Source organism: Pinus tabuliformis, chromosome 2_1, assembly GCF_031772625.1.
Source record: "Pinus tabuliformis cultivar Carrire ecotype Pingquan chromosome 2_1, CPIR1, whole genome shotgun sequence".
NCBI classification, from domain to species: Eukaryota; Viridiplantae; Streptophyta; class Pinopsida; order Pinales; family Pinaceae; genus Pinus; species Pinus tabuliformis.
The window spans coordinates 563,509,250-563,522,983 of record NC_142299.1 but is presented as its reverse complement, the minus strand read 5'-3'; positions in this window follow the sequence as shown (position 1 = coordinate 563,522,983).

Below are 13,734 nucleotides of genomic sequence, written 5' to 3'. Positions count from 1 at the left end.
AAACACAACAATTTTAACTATCCCACAAGCAGAAACCATAATTTGCTCAATATAGCATGCAAAACATAGAAGATGAGCAATAAAATTAAAAAAATTCCACAAGAATCTCCTCAATCAATCTCAAGAAGCCAACTTCAAGCAAAAATCCACCTCCGAGCGCAATTTCACCATAGATCTACACTTCGTGCAAGTAGAAAATAGGCAAAATCTAATGCACACTTCCCAAAGAGAGAGAAGTGCGACAATGAATGATGATGAAAAGTGAATAAGGCTCCTCTCTATTTATATAAGGGTAACCAAGCCTTATTATATTAATATTAAAAGAAAACCACTAAAAGTGTTTACCTAAGCATTCAACTAGGTCAAAGTTCACAAGTTGACCTTGAAATAACTCGAGAATATAACAAAATGCCAAAAATATCCCACACTTCTCACAAAAAAGGAGTCTCCACCATTACATCATCCTACAGAATATGCAATAAGGCACCAAAGAACTCAGAGAAGGGTCCAAGAGTGCTCCTTACTCCAAGAAAGTCCTCAATTGCATGCATACACCTCCAAATGGTGCCTCCACCACCATGACATCATCCAATAGAATCCCTACCTCACTCTTTGCAAACATGTGGTAGTGATGTGGCGCCTCTAAAGGAAAGCATTGGCATCAAATATGGATGTACTATCCCTCCTATGTCATCTCGGTGATAGCCATCCCCATCTAGGCTTCAAAATAAGATGTCATCCATTAAACAAGGTCAAGGCAAGGTTTGGGGCATCTTGGGTCCATCTAGGTACATCATCGAAAAGTCCAATGCCTAGTATTTCAAGCTCATTGTTTCAACATCTGAAGTATTGTTGAGAGGCTCTATATCATGTGGAAGTTGCTCAAGGATGAACACTCATCTCTAGGGGGGAAATGTTGGGGCCACAAGTTTAGTTTTCTTTGGTTCTCCTCTCTCTCATTTCTAGCACTTAGGTTAGTTATCTCGTTGAAAGAGATTGATCTAGACACCTTCCTCTCGGTGTATTGTATAGGGTTTCCCAAAATGAACTTACCTAAAACCCAACTATTAGTCACATTAATATTGCTTGTCCCTAAACTTCTCATTGGGTTGGAGCTATTGTCAAAGATAGTCAGAAAAATACTTCTATCTCCTATTCCCTTGTTCATCATTCTTGTTCTCTCTTAGTCTCCCTATGTCAGTTCTCTCTCCTCCTTGCCATGTGATTTATCTTCCTACTTGCACCTACCCGGACCATTTTGAGCCACCCCATTCTTTCCTCTCTCTTGTCTTTTCATGCCCCATGATGTGTTATTCACCTTACTCTTCTTCTCCTTCCATTACCCATTGAATATTGAAGGAAAACCTTGCCTTCTAGTCCTAACCTTTCTCTAGTGGCTTGTGGATTTTACTAGCCTCACAAGGCCATAAATAATATGCTTTACAAAGTTGAGTGAAGCTTCATTTTGGGATGTGATCATGTTACACACCCCTAGGCCTCTTATCTAGAGCATTTCTCAAAAAATTAATGGCACTCCCATTGATAATTGTGCTCATCAACCCTTTCTCCTTTTTGTTCCTTTCCTTCCTAATCCACTTAGGGAAAACCTCCTTCTATAGCATCTCCCTTTGTTTCCTTTTGGTCACCCCTTTCCTAGGTAGATCACTACTAATAGGTCTCTCTAGGTCGTTCTCTTGGGTAGGGCCCAACTCGAGATGACTTCTCCTTTAATGGGAACAATCACCTTGCCTCTCCTTTGCCTACTGGGGAGTCTGGTCTTGGTTGTCACATCCCATAGACTGCAGCTATGGGTTCATTTCCTCAACCATTCCTTAATTCCTCCTTCCACTTAGCTCTTGCCTTCCCGAGTTCCAAACTAGCATCATTACCATTTTCTTCTTTCCTTCACTATTTAAGCTCCCAAGTTGTTGATTCACACCTCTTTCATTTGCTATCTAAACTATTGTTTCCACCTTTTAGTTCTTGGTCTTAGTTGTTAATCTCTAATGTTGTCACCTTTTGCCTCTTTGGTTTAGTTTTTCAGTCCTAGCTTCACTGCCTCTCACATCTATTTCCTCCACCAGTTCATCCCTACCTTTGTTGCCTCTCCTTCCTTCTCTTCTTCTCACCTTCACTCGCTTATTAGACTTCATCGATATTTTCTATTGTTAACACCTCTAGACCTCGTGGTAACAAGAGATTGGCAACCACTGTCACCTTAGCATCCTGACTCCAACTATTTAGTGGTATATTGAACCACAAGGGAGGATTTTCTACATATGGATGACCTAGAGGATATTCAACAAGGATGGTTTAAGGTGATGGAAATGTCTAATCATTTTGATAGGGTACTGGTGGAGTCAGAAGAGCTAAGATAGACTTTTCCAAAACACAAGTGCTCCATCCCTAGACCATTTAAGAAAAGAAAAGGGTTGTTATAAGTTAGGGTTTGACAAATATTCAATGATAGGGAATTTGATGTCATATAACCATAAGAAACCGTCTTACAATTATTAGTCAACAAAGGATCAAGACTATCAATTAGATATGTAAGGTTGAGGCTAAAAGATGTAGAAAACAACAATATAGTGATGAGTTAGCCCTAGAAATAGGGTTTTAACATGCAAAAAGTGCTAGTGTTGAAGTTTCTAAGTTTACTTAGTTAGAAACCCTCCATGCACTTTATCTGATTTATTCCTACCTACTTGTTATTTTCCTTAACAAGTTATTTACAATGTAAATGCTAAAAAATAAACGCTAGTGCATGCTCAACATATTACAGATCAACAACTAAAAGAAACAAAACAAACACACCATATGACACCATTACTTTTGGACTAATGTCCCCGGAAAAACCCAATGTGGGAAAACCGATGGAATTATCTGAGGGTTTTCTTATTAAGCAATATCAGAGTACAATCTAGGTGCTGAAACTGGCCTACCCAACAGAGAATTTCCTTGGCAGTAATACCTCTCAGTTTCTGACAAATTTTCTGGCTGAAACCCCGGATAATCCTTCCAGCAACTACTCAGCACAAATTTGCCCCAGAAACCCCAGTGTCAGCATCTCTCTGGATTGCTTCAGCCCCTCTTTGCCTCACGCTAGCCCTGCGTCACCTCAGATGGGTTTGTGTCAACATTGGGAAGCTCTGGGTCAGCCCTCTGGCCCCCTACGTCAGCAACACTGGCCTCTCTGAGGCTCTGCACAGCTCCCAGATACCTTTGTGTGGCCTTGCGTGAGCCCTGGCTGGCTCTGCGTCACTCTGCTTGGCTATTGCACTGCTCTCCCGGCACTATCTCTGCCTCTCTGTCTCTTTGTACTCAAATGCCCCTCAGCTGCATTTCCTGATCACTAATTCTATCTCTCTTAACAAACCGCGCTCTAGAGAATAGAATGATTGATCACTCTGGTGTTCTCTCCAAGTGACCTTCATGCCTCCTCTTATACTTTTCCTGTTGACATATCAACGACCGAGATTAAGTCCCTAATCAATGGCTAAGATTAGATATGGCTTGATCCTTGTCTTTTGGACCATTCTAACATAGATTCATATTAACACACATTAATATTTTATTATCCCTAAGTTTAGACTTAGGGACTCCATTAAAATTATTAATTATTTTAATATCTCTTGATTTGTTTAGAATCTCCCCAAACCCTTTCTCGGTATTGGATATCTCATGTGCCCTAACTTCTCCACCAATTTTCGTGGCTAGACCACATTTGATGCTACCCTAAATCAACAGCTAGATGTGAAAATTCGGCAACCCGAATCCTATTGTAGTAATTGGAAATAATTCTCCTAATTTTTAACTTAGTTTTTAACAATTTATTCACTATTTTCTACAGCAAATACTGAATCAGTCACACTGCAACCTACAAAATAAAACTGCGGAAGAAATAAACGTTGGAAGAAATGCTATCACACACACTTAAATTTACACAATTATTTTTGGACCAATGTTCTTGGAAAAACCCAACTTGGGAAAACCAGTGCAGCAGTTGAGGGTTTTATTATTATGCAACAGTGAAATAATCTGAGTGCCACTGGATGTCGAAACTGGCAATCCTACACAGGAAAACTGGTAAGAAAATCTAGTGAGGAATTTCCTCACTCCATAGGCAAATCCGAGCTCTGACCTCAGCCCAAATTGAGCCGTCCAAACTGGATTTGTGCAGTCACTCTGTAATATCCCGTTTCAAAGATATTTTCCCAAACCCCAATAAACTCCAACCAAATACATACAAACAATATAATAACCAGGAAGCTCAAAGTGATGGAAATAACAATGGTGCCACATATAATAATATAAACATGAAATATAAGTAGATACTCAAGAAATGCAGAGAGAAATGCTAAGCCATTTTATTATACTGAGTAATAGAATGAGTACAGGAGGTGATTGGAAAGGTGACTCCTCAACTTGCACAAGGCAAGTGAAGAAATACATTCAGAATAGCAAAGGAATGGCCTCTCTCTGAACTACGTCCAAGCTGCTGGAGAACTGTCGTGCTGTTGGAAATAAAATGAGGATTTGGGGCTGTTCCCCTCCTAAGAAAATGCTGAAACTCTGGAATCAGACTCTACTCAAAAAACCCAGAAAAACCTAGAAAGCTTTTTTGAAATGGCCGACCCCCGAAAATCGCCCCCTTGAGGACCCACGCAATCCCTCAAGGCTCTGCGATGCCACTGCAATAAACCCACCAAAACTCTACTTGAAACTCATCCAAAATCCTCCAATATGCAAGGGTTGATCCCCTGCTCAATATCCCAGCACAAACCCCCTGCAAAACCTCAATCCAAAACTCCTGCCAGAAAGAACTGCGTCATCCCTCTCAAGACTGCGCAGTCATCCAAGATGCTCAATCCTCCTGCCAAAATGTTGATGAAGCTACTGCAAAAATAATGATGGAAATACCTTGCCCGAGCAGGCACTCGAAGTCCCCCGAGGCTAAGGGTGAGATCTCCAAATGGAGACACTCAATGCACTAAACAGTGCTGCAGACTAGCTAAATAGCCAGCGTGCTCTGAGTTGAAGTGACTAGCTCAAATGCACATAATCGAATGCCAAAATGAGGAAGCTCCTCTCTCCTTTATAGCCTTTTCCTCTCTCAATCCCAAGGCCCACCTTCTCCAGCGCAGTCCCTCCCTTGCCACGTGTTTCTTTCCTATTGCACAGTCCCTCCAAGTGTCTGCGTGGGCTCCATTTCTGCGCCCCCTGTTGGCCCCCTTGGCTCCCCTTTAAGTCACAACGTTGTGCTACTAGGAAGTGAATTTCATTCTAAAAGTGAGTCATGTCCCCTTTCCCTCACTTTTTTATTCATAAATAACTATAGAAGGAAAAAATTAAGCAAAATCGAATATTCTAATTAGCCATGGCTAATTAGGAATATTACAATCTCCCTCGGCAAAATGTTGCTTGTCCTCAAGCAACTGAAGTGATGGATGCTGCAAGATTTTCTCACTCTCCCAAGTGGCATCCTCATCTGGCAAATTCTTCCACCTCACTAAGAATTCCCAGACCGTCCTGCTTCGCAGCTGCCTCTCCCTGGTATCAGTAATAGCCTCTGGCTGCAACACCAAATGCCCCTCATCATCCTTGGGTGGTAGCTCATCTGTCACTGTCACCCGCTGCCCCAATGCCTTCTTCAGGCATGATACATGAAAAACTTTATGAATCTTACTGCCTTGGGGTAGCTCCAACTCATATGCAACCTGTCCAATCCCGCGTATCAACCTGTATGGCCCATAAAAGCAGGGCTTGAGATTCTCAGCCCCCTTCTGCTTCAGTGTCAACTGTCGGTATGGCTGTAATCATAGGTAGACCATGTCCCCTACCTCAAACTGTCTCTCCACCCGATCCCTATCAGCATACAACTTTTGCTGGTTCTGCGCTGTGGCCATGTTATCCTTGAGAGCTCAGAGGATATCCTGACTCTCTTGGATCCAAATCTTGGCTCTCGGAGCCTTGCTATCACCAAACACCATGTCAACAAAAGATAAAGGATGATACTCATACAAAGCATAGAATGGTGACATACCAATGGACATGTGATGTGTAGTGTTGTAGCATTATTCCCCTAGATGCAACCACTTCAGCCATGCTCTCTGCTGCCTATTGACGTAGTTACGCAAGTAGCCCTCCAGCCACTTGTTAATTATCTCTGTCCGTCCGTTTGTCTGTGGGTGATAACTGGTGCTCGGTGTCAACTCCGTCCCCACTAGCCGAAAAAGCTCTTGCCAAAACCCGCCCATGAAACGACTGTCTATGTCACTGACGATGGTCTTAGGAAGACCATGTAGCCTGAAGACCTCTCTGAAGAACAGCTCAGCCACCTGTGCCACTGTGTAGTGTGCAGATATGGCAAAGAAATGTGCGTACTTCGTTAGCCAGTCAACGATGACAAAGATACAATCCTTGCCCTATACCATGGGCAACCCTGTGATGAAGTCCATTGAAATACTCTCCCATTTTCCCTTCGGAATGGGAAGAGGTTGCAATAAACCCGCGAGATGGCTCATCTCCCCCTTGTTCCTCTGGCAAATGTCGTACTCCCGGATATGTTGGAGTATGTCCTCCTTGAGGCCCTTCCATGAGAACCTCTCTCTGATGGCCCTGTAGGTTTTGGTAAACTCCTGATGGCTGGCCAATGGTGAATCATGTGATGCCTAGAGTATCTTCTTCTTGAGGTGAGATCCCTCAGTCAAGAAGATCCGGTCCCTATAGTAGATGATCTCATCGACCACCCTGTACTTGTCATCCGCCACCTGCCCATCCAAAACCTCACATGCAAACCTGTCCTTGGAGTACTCTACTAAGAGTCGAGCCCTCCAGTCTGTGTCCAAGCTCATAAGAGACAACGTGGCTGGTCTACGTGAAAGAGCATCTGCTACCACGTTGTTTTTACCCTTGACATACTCAATGTCAAAGTCATATGCTTGGATCTTGCTAATCCACTTCTGCTGCCTCTCCTGTAGCTGCTTCTACTCCAAAAAGAATCTGAGGCTATTGTGATCAGTCCTCACCCTAAACCTGTTGCCCACTAAATACTGCCAGAACTTGGCCAATGCATGCACGATGGCCAACATCTCCTTGTCATTTATAGAATACAACCTCTCGTGTGGAAGGAGCTTTCGGCTCTCATAGGCTATAGGGTGACCTCCCTGCATCAATAATGCGCCCATCCCCTCTCCTGACGCGTCACACTCCAAAATGGCTGCGTGAGATCTAGCAATGCAAGCACTGGGCAGCTGCTCATAACCTCCTTAAGCCTATCAAAGGCTCGCTGTGCTGTATTCGACCAACTGAAAGCCCCCTTCCTCGTAAAATCTGTCAGGGGTGCAGCAAGCTGTGAGAAACTCTTGACCAACTTCCAGTAGTAAGTACAAATGCCAATGAACCCCCATAGTTCTGTCACGTTCCTCGGCTCCGGCCACTCTCTAATGGCCTTGATCTTCTCCCCGCTAACTCTCACTCTGTCCACCCCTATGATGTGCCCCAAATACAACATCTCTGTCAACCCAAACTCACACTTGGATAGTTTGGCATAGAACTACTACTCCTGCAAGATACGCAACATTGTCTCAATGTGCTGGAGATGCTCCTACCAAGTCCTGCTGTAAATGAGAATGTCATCAAAGAATACCAACACAAACTTCCTCAAGTGACTGCGGAAGATGTGATTCATGCAGGACTGAAATGTGGCGGGGGCGTTGGTTAGCCAAAAGGGCATCACCAAGAACTCAAAGTGCCCATAGTGACACTTGAAGACAGTCTTGGGAATGTCCTGCTCCCTCACGCGAATCTGATGGTACCCAAATCTCAAATCAATCTTTGAGAAGAACCGTGCTCCTCTCAACTCATCCATCAACTCGTCGATCCTAGGTATGGGGTACCTATTCTTTAGTGTCTTCTTGTTCAGGGCCCTATAGTCAATGTACATCCTCAATGTATCGTCCTTCTTCTTCACCAACACCACGGAAGAAGCAAAAGGACTCGTGCTCGGCCGAATGTGCCCAAGAGCCAGCAACTCCTGGATAGCCCACTCAATCTCATCCCGATAGGCCTTGGGGTGCCTATAGGGGGTGGTAATCACTGCTTGTATGCCCTGCTCAAGCTTGATGGTGTGCTCAAACCCCCGGTCAGGTGGCTGTCCCGGCGGAATCTCCCCAAACACTATGGCATACAGGTCAAGGATGGGCTGTATCTCCTGATGTACTGTCTGCCCTATAGTCCCTGCTTCTAATGCATGCAACTCTACTGCCCACTCTATGTCTCCCTTCTGGAAGACTGCCTCCATCCAATGAGCCGAAACATTCTAAGGCGGATATGTGTGCTGACCCCGTATCTTCTCATGCCTCCCTATCTTCTCATCATCCCACTCCATCTCTAGGGTCTTCCAATCTGTTGTGACCTTCCCTAGAGTGATAAGCCACTAAACACCTAGTATCACATTGGTGTCCGGAATATCGACCACGAAAAAGTGGTCAGTCAGTGTGTAAGTGCCCATCGTCACTGATAGCTCTGGAACATAACGAGCACACAACATGGTCTGATCTCCTGGGACCAAAATCGAAAACCCATCGAAGCTATCTGTCTGTATACCTCTCCGCTCAACCATCTGTGCATCGATGAAGTTGTGGGTCGCCCCACTGTCAACCAAAATTGATACTTGCTAGCCATGTACTGTCCCCCGTACACGTAGTGTCAAATACTTGGGAACTCCTCGTAGTGCTGCAAGGGCCCCTCTGGTAGGTGCAAAAGATGCAATACCTTTTGCTGGCGGTGGAGGTGGCAAAGGTCCCTGCATGGCATGACTGTCTCCTACCTCCACATCATCCTCATCATCCTCTTCCCCACTGCTCTCGGAGAAGACCTCAATAAAATGTGCTTTGCCAGCAGCACATCTATGTCCTGGTGCCCACGGCTCCTGACAATTGAAGCACAACCACTTCTTCTTCAGCTCCCTCCTGGCATCATCGTCAATCTGTGTTCATCCTGGATTCCCCTTTGGAGGTTGAATCCTCACATCCTTCCCCTTAGAATGAAAAGTCTGTCTCTGGGGATAAGGTGTCCGGGTCCTGGGTAAGACATCCTGTAAGTCCCGGGTCCTGCTAATGGCGTCCTGGAGTGTGGCTGGTCTAGTGGATCGGACTAAACCCCGAAGTGGCTCTGCTAACCACTCAACATACATATAGATCCTCCGTGCCGTGGATAGATCTGGCACCATCACTGAGACCCTCAAGAAATCTGCAATGTAGGTCTCTGGGCTCCCTGTCTGTTTGAGCCTCGTTAGCTTAACAAAATGTTGCTCTGGATCCCTTCGATGAAATTGCTCCATCAATCTCCTGGTGAACTCGGCATATGTCGTCACTGTGGAGTGTTCGAGTGTAACCATCCCATGAAACCACCAATCCTGAGCCTCACCATCCAAATGCAATGTTGCCACCTTGATGGCCTCTGACTTCGACATCTGGTTAAGTTGGACATAAATGTCCAGCTTCTCCACCCAAGACTTTGCCGAACTGTTTGATGAACCATCAAACATAGGCAAGTGGAATCTACTCGTTGTACGGTGGGTGTCACCATCATGGTAATGTCGGTACCCTCTGTGATGATCGCGGGGTCTACTATCCTGCTGGAGCTGAATAAAGTCTTTGAATGAAAGAGCATCCCTGAACTCCTGCCCATAGGCCTAGTACTCTGCAAAGTAATCGCCCATATGACCGGGCTCTTTCTCCTGCTGGGCTCCGGCCCCCGTGTCTGTTCCTAAGAAGGTGGGCATGGTAGAGTGTGTAGGGGCATGCGAGGCCACCTGCTGCACAGTATCATGCTGCTCTTGCAAATGATGGGATGCACCTGATCCCTCACCAATCTGAAAAACCCATGGGCTCTCACGTTGTCTGGCCTCTACTGCCGTGAATCTCTGCCCATCACCTCAATCTGCCTCGACAGATCCTGCACTGATTTGAGGAGCATATCCACAAATCTCTTCTCGTCCTCGTCTACAATCGAATCCTTCTGCTCTGCGTCCACCACAGGCTCCTTTTGTTCTATGTCCACCACAAGTTCCTCCTGTTCTGTGTCCACCACCGGAACACAGTCTCCCTCTCCGTAGGTGTTCTGCAACCTACGCCCAGTGTCTCGGTATCTCGTACCTCTGTAACAGATGTAGGGTTTTTCCCTCGATGTCATAGATTGCTAGCTTCACAGGCTGAGCCAGATCTATGCTCTGATACCACTGTAATATCCCGTTTCAGAGGTATTTTCCCAAACCCCAATAAACTCCAACGAAATACGTACAAACAATATAATAACCAGGAACCTCAAAGTGATGGAAATAATAATGGTGCCACATATAATAATATAAATATGAAATATAAGCAGATACTCAAGAAATGCAGAGAGAAATGCTAAGCCATTTTATTATACTGAGTAATAGAATGAGTATAGGAGGTGATCGGAAATATGGCACCTCTACTTGCACAAGGCAAGTGAAGAAATACACTCAGAATAACAAAGGAATGGCCTCTCTCTGAACTGCGTCCAAGCTACTGGAGAACTACCGTGCTGCTGCTACTGCTGGAAATCAAATGAGGATTTGGGGCTGTTCCCCTCCTCAAAAAATGCTGAAACTCTGGAATTGGACTCTACTCAAGAAACCTAGAAAAACGCAGAAAGATTTTTTGAAATGGTCGACCCCCGAAAATCGCCCCCTTGAGGACTCACACAATCCCTCAAGGCTCTGCGCTGCCAATGCAATAAACCCACCAAAACTCTGCCTGAAACTCAACCAAAATCCTCCAATATGCAAGGGCTGATCCCTTGCTCAATCTCCCAGCACAAATCCCCCTGCAAAACCTCAATCCAAAACTCCTGCCAGAAAGAACTACGTCATCCCTCTCAAGACTGCGCAGTCATCCAAGATGCTCAATCCTCCTACCAAAATGCTGATGAAACTATTGCAAAAATACTGATGGAAATACCTTGCCCAAGCAGGCACTCGAAGTCCCCCGGGGCTAAGGGTGAGATCTCCGAACGGAGACACTTAATGCACTAAACAGTGTTGTAGACTAGCTAAACAACCAGCGTGCTCTAAGTCGAAGTGACTAGCTCAAATTCACATAATCGAATGCCAAAATGAGGAAGCTCCTCTCTCCTTTATATCCTTTTCCTCTCTCAATCCCAAGGCCCACCTTCTCTAGCGCAGTCCCTCTCTTGCCACGTGTTTCTTTCCTACTACGAAGTCCCTCCAAGTGTCTGTGTGGGCTCCATTTCTGCGTCCCCCTTTTGGGCCCCTTGGCTCCCATTTAAGTCACAACGTTGTGCTACTAGGAAGTGACTTTTATTCTAAAAGTGAGTCATGTCCCCTTTCCCTCACTTTTTTATTCATAAATAACTATAGAAGGCAAAAATTAAGCAAAATCGAATATTCCAATTAGCCATGGCTAATTAGGAATATTACACACTCTGTCACCCTAACGCAGTTTCTCCTGCACTCAGCTCCAAACAACTTCTCCCCCAAACCATTTAGTTAGCGTCTGTTTGGGAAAATGTCTCTCCTAGCCTCTGGAACCTCTGCCCAGCTTCTGGCACTGAAACTTTGCTCCTCCTCACCAATTTCAAAACTGACTCTATAGACTACTACGTTGCTCTACATCAACCTCACTGTGCCTCCTCTTCCTCTCTTTCAAATTCACTCACCGGAACTGGAATCCTTCCTCCGGCATCACTGTCCCTGCCCTTCCCTCACTACTTTGATTGATCTTGAACGAGCTCATCTTTACTCCTTATAGTGTTCATGGTGGAATGACTTTTCACCAAGGGTAATGTCTCCAAAACCAAGCCGATCTAAGTCAACATTCTTAAGCACTATTTTCATAAGGAATAAAATTTATTTTTGTTTATTTTTTGCCACTCCATTGAAGCCCTACGTGCCCGATATCCCTTCAAGGTTGTCACTCATGCTTGTAATGAATAAACAATCATTTCCTCCTTAGGTCTTCCATCCACGACTTTGGGAACAACGCCCACTGCTTAGGTACATTTCCCACAAAGATTCATTTTCGTGGGTCAACTTATCACAAACCCAATACCCCGAGGGTTGTGAGAGTACCTCCCAAGATACACATTTAACCATTCCATCCTTAGACCACTTAAGCAAAGAATAGGGATGCTATGAGTTAGGGTTTGACAAATATTCAATGATAGGGCATGTGATGTCATATAACAGCCACAAGAAACAATCTTATAGTGATTAATCAACAAAGAATCAAGACTATTGATTAGATATGCAAAGCTAAGGGTTTTCAATTGAGATGTTATGGCTGAAACATGTAGAAAACAACAATATAGTGATGATGTCAGCCTTACAAATAAGGTTTTAAGATGCACAAATTGCTAGCTTTTGCTTTTTAATAAATATTTAATGCAATTCCTACTTAGATGGAATAAACACATCAAATAAAATCACTTTTAGCAATATTTCAAAGAGGACCTAACCCTAGATATCTTGAATTTAAGAGAGAAGAAAGAGAAATTTGTAAAATCAGAAGCCTTTATCACCACCACCTAGACTAGTGCCTTGATGGAAATGTACAATGGAGTTACCTAGGCAAAATTAAATGAGGACATCCTTGTTTAAGAGGGCGAGAGGTGTAAATCCTCTTCTTACAAGCCCTAGTGGCTTCCCTAATAGGGATATTTTAGATTTGAGAGATGCAAAACTGGGATTTCTCTTAAAGGGTTCAACATAAACAATTTCAAATGGCATAGAGGATCACAATTTCTAGACAAACACAACAATTTTAACTATGGCACATGCAGAAACCATAATTTTCACAATATAGCATGCAAAATATAGAAGATGAGCAATAAACTTAAAAAAAATTCCACAAGAATCTCCTCAATCAATCTCAAGAAGCCAACTTCAAGCAAAAATCGACCTCCAAGGGCAGTTTCACCATAGATCTACATTTCGTGCAAGTAGAAAATAGGCAAAATCTAATGCACACTTCCCAAAGAGAGAGAAGTGCGACAATGAATGATGATGAAAAGTGAATAAGGCCCCTCTCTATTTATATAAGGGTAACCAAGCCTTATTATATTAATATTAAAATAAAACCACTAAAAGTTTTTACCTAAGCATTCGACTAGGACAAAGTTCACAAGTTGACCTTGAAATAACTCGAGAATATAACAAAATGGCAAAAATATCCCACACTTGTCGCAGAAAAGGAGTCTCCACCATTACATCATCCTACAGAATATGCAATAAGGCACCAAAGAACTGAGACAAGGGTCCAAGAGTGCTCCTTACTCCCAAAAAGTCCTCAATTGCATGCATACATCTCTAAATGGTGCCTCCACCACCATGACATCATCCAATAGAATCCCTACCTCACTCTTTGCAAACATGTGGGAGTGACGTGGCACCTCTAAAAGAAAGCATTGGCATCAAATATGGATGTATATCCCTCCCATGTCATCTCGGTGATAGCCATACCCATCTGGGCTTCAAAATAAGGTGTCATCCATTAAACAAGGTCAAGGCAAGGTTTGGGGCATCTTGGGTCCATCTAGGTACATCATCGAAAAGTCCAATTCTTAGTATTTCAAGCTCAGTGTTTCAATATCTGGAGTATTGTTAAGAGGCTCTATATCATTTGGAAGTTGCTCAAGGATGAACGCTCATCTCTAGGGGGGCAATGTTGGGGCCACAAGGTTAGTTTT